At 42.2% G+C, this 16302-nt stretch overlaps 1 pseudogene; it reads right to left on the bottom strand.

Moving 5' to 3' along the window:
* Positions 1-2720: 2720 nt before the first annotated feature.
* On the bottom strand, positions 2721-4117 carry LOC136480125 (putative wall-associated receptor kinase-like 16; annotated as a pseudogene).
* Positions 4118-16302: the final 12185 nt, after the last annotated feature.

Raw genomic sequence — 16302 nt, 5'->3', positions numbered from 1 at the left:
CAACCATTATGGCAGAGAGAAATGGCCATTTGGATGATTGGGTCATGAAACAACACAAGCAATGACTAACTACATGGTTGAAGGACCAAAACATACCGCCTAGAGAAACCATAGACTCTATTACCATCAGTAGGTTGGCAGAGGGGCGATCGAGACAGGTGACATCTTGGAATGCTTATGACATCAATGGGTATACGTACTATACCCACGCAAAGGATAGTAAATATGTGAACCAAAACAGCGGCGTTCGAATAGAGGCTCTCGATGGATTGGGGCGAAAGATCCAATACTTTGGCATCATTGAAGAGATATGGGAACTTGACTTTGAAAGGGATATAACGATGGCCCTGTTTCGATGCCGCTGGATCAAACAACACCAACTGAACGAGATTGGATTGAGAGTCATGGACCTCGAGAATCTAGGCTACCAAGATGACCCTTGGGTGCTCGCTTCACATGTCGCACAAGTTTTCTATATGTCTGACCCATAAAGTAACCTCCCGCCGAAGAAGAAGACAAAGCACGTGGTTGCCTTCGGGAAACAGCACATTATTGGAGTTGATGGCGTGGACGATGTTGAAGCTTACAATAACTACATTGAGATGCCGCTATTCATAGACTTTCCTAAGAAGATCAGTGTTGTGGAAAAGAACCTCCCCAAAGACATATTGCCATGGGAACGAAAAGGTGTCAAGGGGAAAGTCATTACAGCGGGCTAGCTAGTTGTTGAACGTGGAGTGTTTGTGTAAGTGTGTGTTTGTAAAACTTCATTTATGCATGCGTGTGAGACTATATATTTATGTACGTGTGTAAGACTATATATTTTTGTATGTGTGTGAGACTACATTTATGCATGTGTGTGAGACTACCATTTGCAACATCCAGATGACTCTATTTGAGCATCCACTCTATTACTACTAAAACTTTATAAAATCACTTAACACTTAAAGAAATGAAGAAATGACCAAAATAAAGTAGGAGATCTTGATGAGTTATACAACTTTTATATTCATCACATTTACAGTTGAAATCATTTAGTGTTTGAAAATCATGTTTGAAGCTGTCATTTTCTGAAATTTAAAATTTGAATTGTTCAAAATTAGTGACAAAGATAGATGACTAGACTAAAATAATAGAGCATGATTTTAGAAAATTTTAGGGAAAAAACCATCACATTTGGAGTTAGTATGAGGGAGAAAAACTAGTTACAAGTTTCAGCCACAGATTAAAAAGAGAAATCACACTTGTTCATCATTGATCATCATGAACAGTTGTGATTTTTATTTTTTAATCTCTGGGTAAAATTTGTAACTAGTCTTTCTCCCTCATACTAACTCCAAATGTGATGATTTTTTTTCTAAAATTTTCTAAAATCTTGCCCTATCAAGTTAGTGTGTTGATTTCGTCATTCTTTTCATTTGACAAAGTTTGAGCACTTCAAATTTTCAAATTTACAAAAATGACAAGTTCGAACGAGATTTTCAACCATTAAATGATTTCAGCTAAAAAAGTGTTGAATACCAAAGTTGTATAACTCATCAAGATCTACAACTTTTATTTTGATCATTTCTTCATCTAACAAAGTGATAGTAAACATTGTTTACAAATCAACATGTTTCTCGTATAGTTCATGAAACTGAGTCATATGTGTATTTATGAACAATGTTTACTAATACTTTATCACATGAAGAAGTGACCAAAATAAAAGTTGTAGATAGTGAGGAGTTCAACAACTTTTATGTTCACGACTTTTATTATTGAAATCATTTAAGGTTTCAAAATCTTGTTTGAAGTTGTCATTTAGTGAAATTCAAAATTTCAACTGTTCAAATTTAGTCAAATAAAAATATGATCAAAATAAAAGTTGTACATATTGATGAGTTCTACAACTTTGGTATTCATGAGTTTTTCATCTGAAATCATTTACTCTTTCAAAATATTGTTTCAAGTTGAAATTGTTTGAATTTCAAAATTTGAATCGTTCAAACAAAGTCACATGACAAGATGACCAAAATAAAAGTTGTACATGTTGATGAGTTATACAACTTTTATGTTTACAACATTTTCATTTTATTTCATTTAATGTCATAAAATTGTAGTCGAAATTTTAAAATTCAAATTTTTAATTTTTGTTTTTTTTGTTTTCTATATTGTTTTGACCACAATTGTTTATATATATATTTCTTCATATATAGAATAATACAAAATATTATATTTGTGCATATACACAATTTTTTATATTATTTTGTGTTTTTATGATATAAAAAATATAGAATTTATTATTTAAAAAATAGAAACTATTTGTAGGGGCGGCTGGATCAGGAACCGCCCCTACAAATTATCCCGACTATATATTCAAGGCCACACACGGGAGTTGCCTATTGGGCGCTCTCTTCTTCTCCGATGCCGTCAGGCTGCCTCCCCTCCCCGCACCCGCGCGCCCCCTCCCCGCACCGCGCACCTGCTCCTCCCCGACCTAGGGTTTCTGACTGGTCGGCGGCGGCCCCATCTCTGCACCCGCCCCGCCGAGCTCGGCTTCCTGTTCCACTCCAGGCAGTGGGAGCCACTGTCTGCACTGGTCTCCGTGGAGGCGTACGTGTACCTGCAGTCGACCAAGAAGATCGTCGGGAACATCGACACCTACGAGTCGGCCGTGCTCGGGGTGGCCACCGCTAGCCAGCTGCAGGCACTACGCCGGTCCAGGCCCAGGCGACCCAGGCCTAATGTGAGTTCATATCCACTCTTTCCTGCTTCTCAATTGATTTCAAGTGCTTGTTCGATTCTAGTGTAGCCACCTCTGCTGTGCGCCCCTTCCAAGATCTTCTAATCTTGTGAAGTTGTTCTACTACTTCCTTCATTGTTGGTCTCATAGTCATCTCATCAACATTCAAGATTGTACACTTTAGTGCCAATCTCACCAGATCTTCGAGTACAATGATCTCTTGTTCAACTATTATAATCTTATCAAAGATCGCCTTCCCACTATCATCTGTCTGGTAAGCTTCGGTGAATCTTAAGACAAGCTCATCTAAACTAGTATTGTTGTCCCTACTAATGAGTGCAAATAGAACACCGCCAAACCTGTACACGTCATTTTCTAGATTCTTCAACACTGACGTAAAGTGATTTGGGTAGTTGTTGAGTATGTTCTCAAGAAAATTACGCGTAATTACACCATCCCTGGCAGTAATTTCAGTCTCCGTGATAAGCTTACATGCCCCTGAAAAATCTATGAGCTTTGGCAAAAAGTTATTGTCTAGAAGTATAGTAGATGCTGCAACATTACCATGTCCAATGATACCAGTAGTTGATGAATGGAGGTACTATAATACTTCTGCAGTCTTAATTGCAATCCCAATACGTTTGTCTAGGGGAAAATCTTCCTGGCTGCCTAAAATGTCCATGAGGCTACCTTTATTAGCATACTCATATATCAATATCACACTTTCAGCTTCCAAGCAACAACAAAAAAGTCTGATAATATTCTTGTGAACAATTTGAGACAAGATGATGTCTCCATTGATGAATGCCTTTTCTTAGTCTTCATAAAGAAATTTCCACACCACCACAGTTGTATTATCCTCAAGTGTTCCTTTAAAGAATTTAGCTGGTCTACCTTCCCCAAGTAGACAAGAGCAATTCTCTGTGACATCATTTATCTCCTCCTTTGTGAATCTTGTTACATTTCTTAGTTCTGATAGAATCTTATGATTGCTAGCATTTCTCTCAAGAAAGCTACTCTTCTTGTACCATGAATAGAATGATTCCAAAATGGATTGGGGACGTCTGTTTTCTTATCTAGTCCTCACCTTTTTTTAATCACGTGAAGGCGTTCTGCCACATCAGTCATTTTAAGACGTTCATTTCTATCTCGTCTGAGGCATTCATTTGCTAGTTTCACCATCTGTTGAAGAATCCCTATGTTGTTTTTGTTCGCTATTTCTAAATCAAATAGTCCCCTCAAATCCCTTGACTTTGGGTCGGCAAAAGTTCCAACTAGGTAAATATCACCCTACTTTGCCCTTTTTCTAGCTATTAGTTCCAAGAGAACTATTCTGAAACTATAGACATCACTCTTTGGGGTAAGACATCCTGTATGGAGATATTCAGGATCCATGTAATCGAGCTTTCCATTGGAGATATACTCAGTTATCAGTGTTAGATTACTGTCACTAGTACAATAACCTACGAGCTTCACTATGTTCTTGTGCTTCATTTACTATATTGCTAGTGTTATAGCACCTACTACTACCACTCTACTGCTAAGTGGCTGCTGCTCTTACTCTACTACTACCACTCTACTGCTACACTTACTCTACTCTACTACTTTCTACTTACTACTACTACTTGCTACTCCTAAGTGGCTGCTGCTCTTACTCTACTACTACCACTCCTTCTCTATTTTTTTGCTTATATATTGCTGGTGTGTAGTGGCTGTTGCTACTACTACTACTACTACTACTCCTACCACTACTCCTCCTAGTACTCCTCCTGCTCCTACTACTACTCCTTCTCTATTTTTTTGCTTATATACTGCTGGTGTGTAGTGGCTGCTACTGCTACTACTACTACTACTACTACTCCTACCACTCCTACTACTCCTCCTACTACTACTCCTCCTCCTCTTACTCCTCCTACTACTCCTATTACTCCTCCTCCCTGTACTTGCTACTCCTATTGCTGCTCTTCTTTCAGTGATGCTCCTACCACTACTCCTAAGTGATTGCTGCTCTTACTCCACTACTACCACTCTACTGCTACACTTACTCTACTCAACTACTTTCTACTTACTACTACTACTTGCTACTCCTAAGTGGCTGTTGCTCTTACTCTACTACTACCACTCCTTCTCTATTTTTTTTGCTTATATACTGCTGGTGTGCAGTGGCTGTTGCTACTACTACTACTACTTAACTACTACTACTGCTACTACTCCTACCACTACTCCTACTAGTACTCCTCCTGCTCCTACTACTACTCCTCTATTTTTTTCTTATATACTGCTGGTGTGTAGTGGCTACTATTGCTGCTACTACTACTACTACTACTACTACTACCACTCCTCCTACTACTACTACTACTCCTCCTACTCCTCCTCCTCTTACTACTCCTACTACTCCTCCTCTTACTACTCCTATTACTCCTCCTCCCTGTACTTGCTACTCCTACATGCTCTCTTCTTTCAGTGATGCTCCTACTACTACTCCTAAGTGGTTGCTGCTCTTACTCTACTACTACCACTCTACTGCTACACTTACTCTACTCAACTACTTTCTACTTACTACTCCTAAGTGGCTACTTCTAGCTACTAACTGTTGGCTGCTGTTGCTTTTTTTGCCAAATCTCCTAGGACTTGCCCAGGACTTGTTGTCCTGTCTTTTGCCATCAGCTGCTGCACTTTGTTTGCTAAGCAGCTGTTGGTTTTTTTGCCAAATCTCCCCTCTCCTCTCCTCTCCTTTGTTTTACTGGTGATGAAATTGTCCAAGTCCATACATTATATGGAATATGAGCTGATGATCAAGAACTTATGAGGAACTTGGCATCATTAGCAGCCGCCCCTACATTACCTTCTCCTCTCTTCTCTATTATGATGCCTTGATGCTCCAAGTTCAAGATCAGATGATGATTGACATGTTTCTGAGGCCTCTACCATTGCTACTACTCTTTTTTTTGATATATAATCTGTCATTATAGCACCTACTACTACCACTCTACTGCTAAGTGGCGGTTGCTCTTACTCTACTACTACCACTCTACTCTACTACTTTCTACTTACTACTACTACTTGCTACTCCTAAGTGGCTGCTGCTCTTACTCTACTACTACCACTCCTTCTCTGTTTTTTTGCTTATATATTGCTGGTGTGTAGTGGTTGTTGCTACTACTACTACTACTCCTACTCCTACCACTACTCCTACTAGTACTCCTCCTGCTCCTACTACTACTCCTTCTCTATTTTTTGCTTATATACTGCTGGTGTATAGTGGCTGCTGCTGCTGCTACTACTACTACTCCTCCTACCACTCCTCCTACTACTACTACTCCTCCTCCTACTCCTCCTCTTACTACTCCTACTACTACTCCTCTTACTACTCCTATTACTCCTCCTCCCTGAACTTGCTACTCCTACTGCTGCTCTTCTTTCAGTGATGCTCCTACTAGTACTCCTAAGTGGTTGCTGCTCTTACTCTACTACTACCACTCTACTGCTACACTTACTCTACTCAACTACTTTCTACTTACTACTCCTAAGTGGCTACTTCTAGCTACTAACTGTTGGCTGATGTTGCTTTTTTTGCCAAATCTCCTAGGATTCGCCCAGGACTTGTTGTCCTGTCTTTTGCCATTAGCTGCTGCACTTTGTTTGCTAAGCAGCTGTTGGTTTTTTTGCCAAATCTTCCCTCTCCTCTCCTCTCCTTTGTTTTGTCGATGATGAAATTGTCCAAGTCCATACATTATATGGAATATGAGCTGATGATCAAGAACTTGTGAGGAACTTGGCATCATTAGCAGCCGCCCCTACATTACCTTCTCCTCTCTTCTCTGTTATGATGCCTTGATGCTCCAAGTTCGAGATCAGATGATGATTGACATGTTTCTGAGGCCTCTACCACTGCTACTACTCTTTTTTTATATATTGTTGTTTTATAGGGCTACTTTGGTTTATAGCCCTTTTTGATTTCTTATACCTTCTCGCGTACCTAAAGTACACTTTCTTGCATCTATTAGAACAAAGCGCGAAATAATGTCGCGGACACCAGACAGTGTAGCCCGATGCCCCGAGCATGATGAGCACCCAACCAATGAGGAGCAAGCACTAGAGGACTAGCTAACTTAGGAGCAGTTTGATAACGAGTTAGAAAAGGATCTAGAAGTGATGCTTACTCAGGAGCAGTGTGACGAGGAGGAATGGGGAGCAGAAGGAAGAGCAGGAGAGGCTGCTGAAGGTGAAGAAGAAGAGGATGATGATGATGATGACTCAGAAGAGGGATATCAAAGTCTCGAGGATCCTTTCCCACGTGAAGCCAGAAGGAGGCCAATGGAGGAAGATTTGGACAAGGATTTTGGCCCGAACGAGGAGGTAGGGAAAAAGCCTTAGCTTGTAAATTTTGCTAAAGCTTTGGCTGTGTTACCTCTGCTAACACTTTGACCTATCGTATATACAGGTCACTCCTAAAACTCAGAAAAGACGACGTTGACGTCCACGACATCTCGCTGGACAAGACGGAGTAGAGGAAAGGAAAGCAGAGGCAATAGCCACAGAGATGGATCACGATACCTCTGCTCCACAAACTCAAGACACAACCACGACTACTAAGCCTAAGAGGAAATGAGGGGATAGAAAATTAAATCTATATCCAGATAAGGCATGTTATGTGATAACAGAGGTCGGGCTAGCAGGGGATATTCTTGAGCCGAAGGAATTAAGAGGAAAATTCCGTAATGCGGTCGGGGCCCTAGTAAGAGATAAATTGAACCCAGCAATCCCTAACTAGAAAGAGGTACCAGAGAACACAAAGAATGCACTATGGGATAGGTAGCTGAAGGTCAATTTTAGATTTTCAGAGGGTAAGCACGAATTGGTAAAAAAATGCTATCAGGATGATGGGAGAGTCATTCTGACATTGGAGGTCGGAGCTCAACACAAAGTATATCCAAAAGGGGTTAACTCCCTTCAATGAGTTCGGCAAAATAACTCCTAGTCAATGGGAGGAGCTTGTGGCTCAGAAGACTTCACCGGAGGCATTGGAGCTCAGTGCCCGTAACACCGAGCTGGCGAAGAGGAACAAACACCACCATCATCTAGGCCCCGGTGGCTACTATGCCAAGGAAGAGCAGTTTAGGAAGATGGACGAAGAGGCCACAGCTGCTGGGAATATCGATGTGACAAATTTGAAGGTACGCTCAAGGAACTGGATATATGCGAGGAGTACAGAATCATCAAATAGTAATCTTAAGTTTGATAAGCCAGAGACCCAAGAGGCGGTATCAAGGATACTAAAATATGCTGAAGACAAGGAGAAGGGCTCATTCAATCCTTCAAGAGAGAGGGACGAGCTTAGCCTTGGCTTGGGAAACAAGGAGCACACAGGCCATACCAGGGGGCTAGGGAAAAGGATGACCTGGAAGCAAAGATTCGAAGAGGACAGGCACATGTATAAGAAACATGGCCGAGACCGGGAGACTAGTCTTGAGCTCCAATTGAAGGCTCTAGTTGCAAAGGCGCTGGAGGAGCAAGGACTGTCTACGGAGCCACGGATATTAGTGACGCCGCTGGGAGAACTGACATTAGTTGGCAGCCCTCCGAAAGTTCCAAGCAGCCAAGGTTCCACTGTAGCTAGAACCCTAGTCAATCGCATACGGGAACCAACTAGTTGCACCTTGGTGTTTCTCAGCGGCCGGTAGAACACTGTGATGGAGGTGGCAACGGGTGTGGCACATCCTCCCGGTGGCTTACACCACAATAATAAGATACCTCTGGACTACACTAGGGTCAAGGTGCATATAGTGAAGCCCGAGTTCATGTAGTGGAGGATAGACAATGCAACTCCCAAGGGGCTGGCGTTACTCGGAGACGTTATGGGGCAGTTCATCCTCTAGCACAAATGGGACATTATATTGACTACTTCTTCGTCGCCTCCCCCTCTCCCAAATTTGGAGCGAGTTGTTGAGGTCGGGGAGATATTTTCACCGTCTCATGACCCCCATATTCCTAAGATGCCACATTCTTCCCCGCCTCCTAGTGAGCATGTGCCTCATGAGATGCCACAACCTTCTCCAGCTTGTACCAAGCAAGTGCATCATGAGATACCACAGTCTTCTCAACAAGCACAACCGATACATGAACAACGAGTGCCTCCTTAAGAAGCTGCAGCACAAGAAGACAAGGATGTGCTTGAATGGGAACTTCGAAAGAAGCATCCAATCACCATAAGGCCAGTTTATGTTCTGATCAAAGACGTCTCGTCGGTGTCCAAGTGGTATTTTGATGACCAATTCAAGCCTGAGAACCAAGTTAAAAAAGTCCCATCACGGGGTTCTGAGGAGGCCGTCACTAGCAAACTCCACCAAATTGCAAAGCAGTATCCAAATGTTGATGCCATCAAATGGTCAAAGGATTGCCCGAAAACATATGAAAGAGGCAAGCCCTTCCTACTAAACTAGGACATCCAGCGCCTACCACTTGGAATGAGAAGGTTCCATGATTGGTACTTGCGTGTTCTCCCAATGAGCATAAATATCATACAAGCATGCTTCCCCACCGGCACATTTGGAAGCCCAGCAGGGAAAATTGTCTTTGACTTCAATGACATGCAAACATGCTTTCACCTGGGAGAAATGGAGATGAATCTAATTTGCACGTGGTGCCTATAAGTCCTTGTCCTCCCGATATGATATGAATGTAATCTTTGAATTTTGTTGTAACTAACCCACGCCGTGATTTATAGAATGCAAGTGCACATTGTCAAACAAATGCCAAGTGTGAAAGCCGGGTATGTGGACCCTCAAGCTATAGCCCAAACAAATTTCAATTACCCTAAACGGTGGACACTTGATGCCAAAGAGCTAGCTGCTGCAAAGACTCTTCGGGAGAAAGAGCACATCCGTACGGCGAAACTAAGGGAAGAGTCCCTTAAGGTTGCGGCATACATTGCCCAGGCTTTCAAAAATCTCCAACAACACTCTACTATATGGCTACCATACAACTTTGAGTAAGCTCAACTCTATACTTAAAGATTTGTTCGATATATTTTATTCGATGCAAAAGAGCTTATCTAGTTCTATGATTAAATCCATGCAGCAACCACTGGATTTGTATAGCCGTCGATATCGGGAGGAGCATGGCATGGGTCTTTGATTCATTACATAAGGACACGGTGATATACAAAGACTTCATATCGATTCTCAAGACGTATACATATCGACAATCCTCATTAGCTTATATGTTTGTATACATACTTGTAACATTCACTTTTGGATACTAACAAGTTGTATTTGCTAAAATAATTTGAACAGGGCATTTAGGTTCTATGTCACTAATCATCATGGAAGGCATGATCCAGCAAAGAAGGAAAAGTTGGCTATAAAAACACTATGTGCGGTAAGTGTAACTTACTTCTTCAGTACTCCATTACATGGCTGTCAAAAGAATTACTTAACATTTTCATATGCAAAACACACAGTGCCCCAACCAGAAGCCTGGGAGTGTACATTGTGGATACTATATATGTTCTATAATGAGTAACACCGGTGCCTACAGGAGACACCCCTTAAGGGTAAGTTTGAACCTCTTCACCCGTAATATAAAAACTTCATAAATGGTATGAAATACTAAACCGAAACTTGTTCTCTTGTAGTGGAGAGAAGAGAAAGGAATGAAAAGAGACCCATACAAGGATGACCAACTCTTAGAGCTTGTCGGCGACCTTTGCAACTTCATATTGGACCAGATTGTACATGTCAGAGGCGCCTATCATGACCGAGAGTCTGAGTTAGGTACAAATCCTCAGTACCAACACCTTCGTGAGACTGAAAGGCTAGCTCTAGGACGTTGATAACAATGTGTATGGAATTTATATATTTAATGATGGATTGTATATATTCTTGTGAATTGGACTTGTAATTGTAGTTTATAGAATACTCTTGTGCTTGTAGTCGCGGTCACGTGGCGTTCGGCAACACGAACGCTGGTCGCGGGGCGTTCAGCAACGCGAACACGGTTCAGAACGCTGGTCGCGAGGCATTCGGCAACGCGAACGCGGTTCAGAATGTTGGTCGTGGGGCGTTCGGCAACGTGAACACGGTTCGGAACGTTGGTCGTGGGACGTTCGGCAACGCGATTTTGAATTGTAAATTTGAAAATTTTTTGGCGGGAAAACATACTGTAGGGGCGGTTCTAGATCGAATCGCCCCTACAAATACCTGTTTGTAGGGGGTGGCTGGTACTACAGCCGCCCCTATAAATCGATTTGTAGGGGCGGCTAGTAATACGAGCCGCCCCTACAAATTGATTTGTAGGAGCGGCCTGGGAACCGCCCCTACAAATGCATGATTTGTAGAGACCCTTGCATAGGGGCGGCTAGGCAAACCGCCCCTACAAAGGATTACCAGCCGCCCCTAGAAATGTTTTTTGTAGTAGTGATGGAGAAGGGTCCCCAGAGCGTTGAGAGAGAGAGAGAGAGATAGATTTGAGGGGCCTCTTATTTTTGAGAGCTCTAGTGGCCCTGCTAGAGATGCTGTTACAATGCTGATACTTGTAATTCCATGATTCACTATCCTACCGATGCAGTGTTGATCTTGTTTAACGTATATATATCGATTTCAACATCCTCGATTTTTATTGAACAAGACGGCCTAGCACACCTTAGTGGTATATGTTGCTTCTTTTGCAAGCTAACATCTAGGGTTCATAGGAAACTAGAGGGGCACCACACTAAATATGCTGTGAAAACAACAGTTTAAATTAATGGGCACATAAAAACCGAGATTTGTTACAATTTAAGCCACAGTAACATAGACCATTTTGATATAGTTATACCTAGCTATAGCTTGCTCGCCATTTATTGGAAGCATGGAAGTAGGGCAAGCTAGATATATAGCTAGGAAGGATTATATTTATCCAACCTCTCGATCATGCCATTACATTATTGTCAGGTCGTTGTCCATGCCACAGTCATTCCTTCAGGCTGAGAGTTGGTATAGTGGTTCATGCCATTGGTTTAGAAAGAACTCATGAATTCCTTAGCTGGGCACCATGACACAGGTGTAATCCACGTACCAGTGTGAACACAAGGTTGATATGTGCCCTTGTGGTTCATTGTGTGATGAGTGATTGTCAACGAGAGTAGCGCTTCGGGTTGTGTTGTTGAATTAACTGTGGCGTGAGTTGGGTTGTGCAACATGTCTCTTAGCTTGTGGTGTGCAGGTGTGGAGCTCGGAGGCAGTGATCGATGGCGAAGGTGAAGGTCATGCGGGTTCATGCCGATGGACCGGGAGTAGTGAAGGACAGATGCTGGGCTTGGACTGAGGAACCGGTGAGGCCGGGTGATCGACAGTGGTGGCTAACACCTGGGGTCATCGACAAGAGCAAGTGTACATGGAGGAGTGACCGTGTTGACCAAGTCAAGATGGCGGACAGGCAAGTCGAGCGGAGGCTCTGGAAGACTTGACGGCCGGGCAGTCGAGGATGATGGTGACACGTGTCGAGCGGTTTTCGTGTTTGGGCATCAAAACCCAGGTGTGGTTCCGGCGGGAATCGGAGGCGTCACGTGGCGTCATTGCGAGGCTTGCGTCGAGGCGAAGCTAAGTCATGAAGGGTGTGTGGCCGTTGGACCAACAAATCTCAGAGTTGGACCATAATGCCTTTCGGGTTAGGTGGTTCACTCAAATTAGCTAGGGGCAATTTGGGAATGTGTAATAGCCTCAATAAGAATGAGGGGGCTGCCCCAAACAGCCTCCACCACTTTAGTTTTCCATTTTTCCTTTAGGCTTTCCCCTTCTCTAGCTCTGTTGTAGAGGTCCGCAGATGGACTTGTTAGAAATTAGGATCACCTAGTTGCAGATCTTGCGGGTAAAACTTATCTTGACAGTGATGAAACATATGGATCTTTGACCTAACCAAGTTTAACCGAGAGGGAGAGAGTGGGGATAGAAGTGGCTGACCATCGAGCTTGGCGAATGATGAGGCCATGGTGACGGTGTCCGGTGGTGGTGGCATCCCAGCGGTGAAGCCTGGTGGCGGCGAGCTGGTGTCAAGGACGGTGGTGGCGTAGATCCAGTGGCGATGGAACTTCTTGTCGCTATCAGCGCCCCCTCTCGATCGGACTAGCGTTTGTAAGTGGGGTTTGTTGCGGCACAAGTAAACCTCGTACTGTGAGCCCTGGCCCCCCACCTCCTTTATATGGCGCTGCATGATGGGGGCCCACCAACCATGATTTGGTTGGGTGCCGCCGATCAGGGCGAGGATCAGAGCCTGACTCGACCGTTGGGCCAAGTCGGAAGAGATCAACACTAACAATCTCCCTTTGATCTCAGCTTATGACTTAACTTAGAACACTTTATCTTTTCCCATTCCATCACAGATTAGTGCATAGAGCATACCTCATCATAACGACTAGTACCATTAGATTAATAGCTATAATACACCTCTCTGATCTGAAACAGATTCTCAACTAGGCCCTTATTGTCTAGGGATCATAGGCTTTCTCATAAATCCATGCTGGCTAAGTGTTCTCTAAATACATTAGGAGGTAAGCCTTTTGTAAGTGGATCCACAAGTATTTTCTTTGTACTTATATGCTTGAGACTAATAGAATGATCCCGGACATTGTCTTTCACAACATAAAACTTTATGTCAATGTGTTTGGTAGCACCACTTGACTTATTGTTGTGAGCATAAGACACTGCTAGCTCATTGTCACAGTACAACTTGAGTGGTCTATAAATATCGTCGACCACTTTCAACCCGAGCATAAATTTCTTTAGCCAGTTCACCTGCCCCATGGCCTTATAACATGCTACAAACTCGGCATACATCGTGGATGATGTAGTGACGATTTGCTTGAAGCTTTTCCACAATATAGCTCCTCCTACGAGAGTAAATACATAGCCTGATGTGGATTTTCTATCATCTACATCTCCCGCAAAATCTGAATCTGAATACCCCTCTATATGTAGGGAATCAGATCTTTTGTACGTTAGTATGAGGCCTTTTGTGCCTTGCACATAACACAAAGCTTTCTCTACCATTCTCTAGTGTTCTATTCCTGGATTACTCTGATATCTGCCAAGTATCCCGGTAACAAAAGCTAAGTTAGGGCGTGTACATACTTGAGCATACTATATGTTTCCGACAGCTGAAGTATATGGAACCGCTTTCATTCCATCAGTCTCATATTGGTTCCTAGGACATTGGAATTCTCCAAAACTATCGCCCTTGACTATGGGAGCCGGTGAAGGCTTACATGCATGCATACTGTACTTCTTTAGAACCTTTTCTAAGTATTCCTTTTGCGATAATCCTAAAACTCCCTTTCTCCTATCTCGGTGAATCTCTATTCCTAAAACGAATAAAGCTTCACCAAGATCTTTCATATCAAAATTTGAGGACAAGAACTTCTTTGTCTCCAGTAATAGATTAACATCACTACTAGCAAGAAAGATGACATCCACATACAAGATAAGGAAAATGAATTTCCCATTCTTAAACTTTGCATAAATGCAATTGTCCTCCACATTCTCTTTAAACCCAAACTTCCTTATTGTTCCATCAAACTTTAAAACCCACTGTCTTGAGGCTTGTTTTAATCCGTAAATGGATTTCTTTAGGCAGCATCCCATACGTTCTTTTCCTTTCATGACAAAACCTTTTGGTTGTGCTATGTAAACATTTTCATTCAAATCCCCATTAAGGAAAGCTGTCTTTACATCTATCTAATGTAATTCTAAATCGTAATATGCCACTAACAAAATTATGATTCTAAAAGAGTCCTTACATGAGACTGGAGAAAATATCTCATTGTAATCTATTCCTTCTCTTTGCGTAAAGCCTTTCGCCACAAGTTGTGCTTTAAATCTTTCCACATTCCCTTTGGAGTCATATTTAGTTTTGTAGACCCATTTACAGCCTACTGTCTTGGCTCCTTTAGGAATTTTTTCTAAGTCCTAAACATCATTGGTGCTCATTGATCTCATTTCATCTTGCATGGCTTCAAGCCACTTCGACGAGTGAGCGCTTCTCATGGCTTCTTCAAATGAGGTGGGATCACCCTCTATTTGAAATTCTTCACTAACATAGACTTCATAGTCATCAGGAATAGCTGATTTTCTGGCTCTTTGAGACCTTTTGGGAGCCTCATTAGTTGGTGCTTGTTCCATATGGGGCTGTTGTTGCTCTTCCTCATGTGCGACAATGGGCTCTATAGGATCCTGAAAGACAGGTTCCTCATGTTCATTTATTGTCGCCTCGGGAGAACTAACAACCGGTGTCGTCACTATAGTGTCTTGCACTATTGGTGCAACAGTAACAGGTAGTGAGAAAAATGGCTCCTGAACCATCGGAGTGGCCACGTATACCCGCTTCTCCTGAAAGTTAATTTCTCGCGCTACCATGCTCCCCGTCACCATCTCATCCTCCAAGAACACAGCGTGTCTTGTTTCTACAAACTTCGTATGTCTGTCAGGACAATAGAAATGATAACATTTTGACTTATCTGGATAGCCAATGAAATGGCAACTGACCGTCTTGGAGTCTAGCTTCCCAATGTTTGGGATAAATACTTTAGCCTCAGCTAGACAGCCCCACACACATAAATGGTTAAGTGAGGGTTCTCTTCCTCTCCACAACTCATATGGAGTTTTGGGTACCGACTTGCTTGGTACTCGATTGAGAATATGAATGGTGGTTTTTAACGCCCCCATCCACAAACTTAATGGTAAAGTGGAGTAACTTATCATACTTCTCACCATATCCATTAATGTACGGTTGCGTCTTTCAGCTACTCCATTCTGTTGAGGCTCGCCCGGTGTAGAGTACTAGACAACTATGTCATTTTTCTTGCAAGAACTTTGCAAAAGGTCCACGAACTTGTCCATATGGGGTATGTCGACCATAGTACTCCCCCCACGGTCGGATCTTACTATCTTAATCTTTAAATTATGCTGATTTTCTACTTCAGCCTTAAATTTCTTAAATTTATCCAATGCTTCTGATATTTACTTAATTGGATAAATATAGCCATAACGAGAATAATTATTTGTGAATGTTATAAATGAATCATATCCATCCACACTTTTCACAGGAAATGGACCACAGATATCTGTGTGAATTATTTCCAAAATTCCTACGCTTCGTTTGGCGTCTTTCTTTATTTTCTTAACATACTTTCCTTTAATGCAATCAATGCATTGTTCTAAATCTGAAAATTCTAATGGCGGAAGAATTGATTTCTTAATCAATCATTCTATTCTCCCCCTCGAAATATGGCCTAAATGATAGTGCCATAATTTTGATGATACTTCATGAATTCTCTTCCGCTCATTACTTACATTCATAGACGAGGAGGCATTCTCATTCTTAGTGCTCACAACGTTCACATTCTCACAAAGTGATAACAAATAAAGCTCGTCTTGTCGGAAGGCAAGACAAACACACTTATGATTAAACATAATCTTACATTGGCCATTACCAAAATGGCAATCAAATCCATCATCATCTAAACGTGAAACACTTATTAAGTTTCTGGCAAAGAGGGTACATAAAGGACATCTATAAGCCTAAGTACAAAGCCATCATTTAATTCT

The sequence above is a fragment of the Miscanthus floridulus genome, chromosome 9, assembly GCF_019320115.1.
Source record: "Miscanthus floridulus cultivar M001 chromosome 9, ASM1932011v1, whole genome shotgun sequence".
NCBI lineage: Eukaryota > Viridiplantae > Streptophyta > Magnoliopsida > Poales > Poaceae > Miscanthus > Miscanthus floridulus.
The sequence above is the reverse complement of the archived record's forward strand: the minus strand, read 5'-3'. Positions and strand labels throughout refer to the sequence as shown.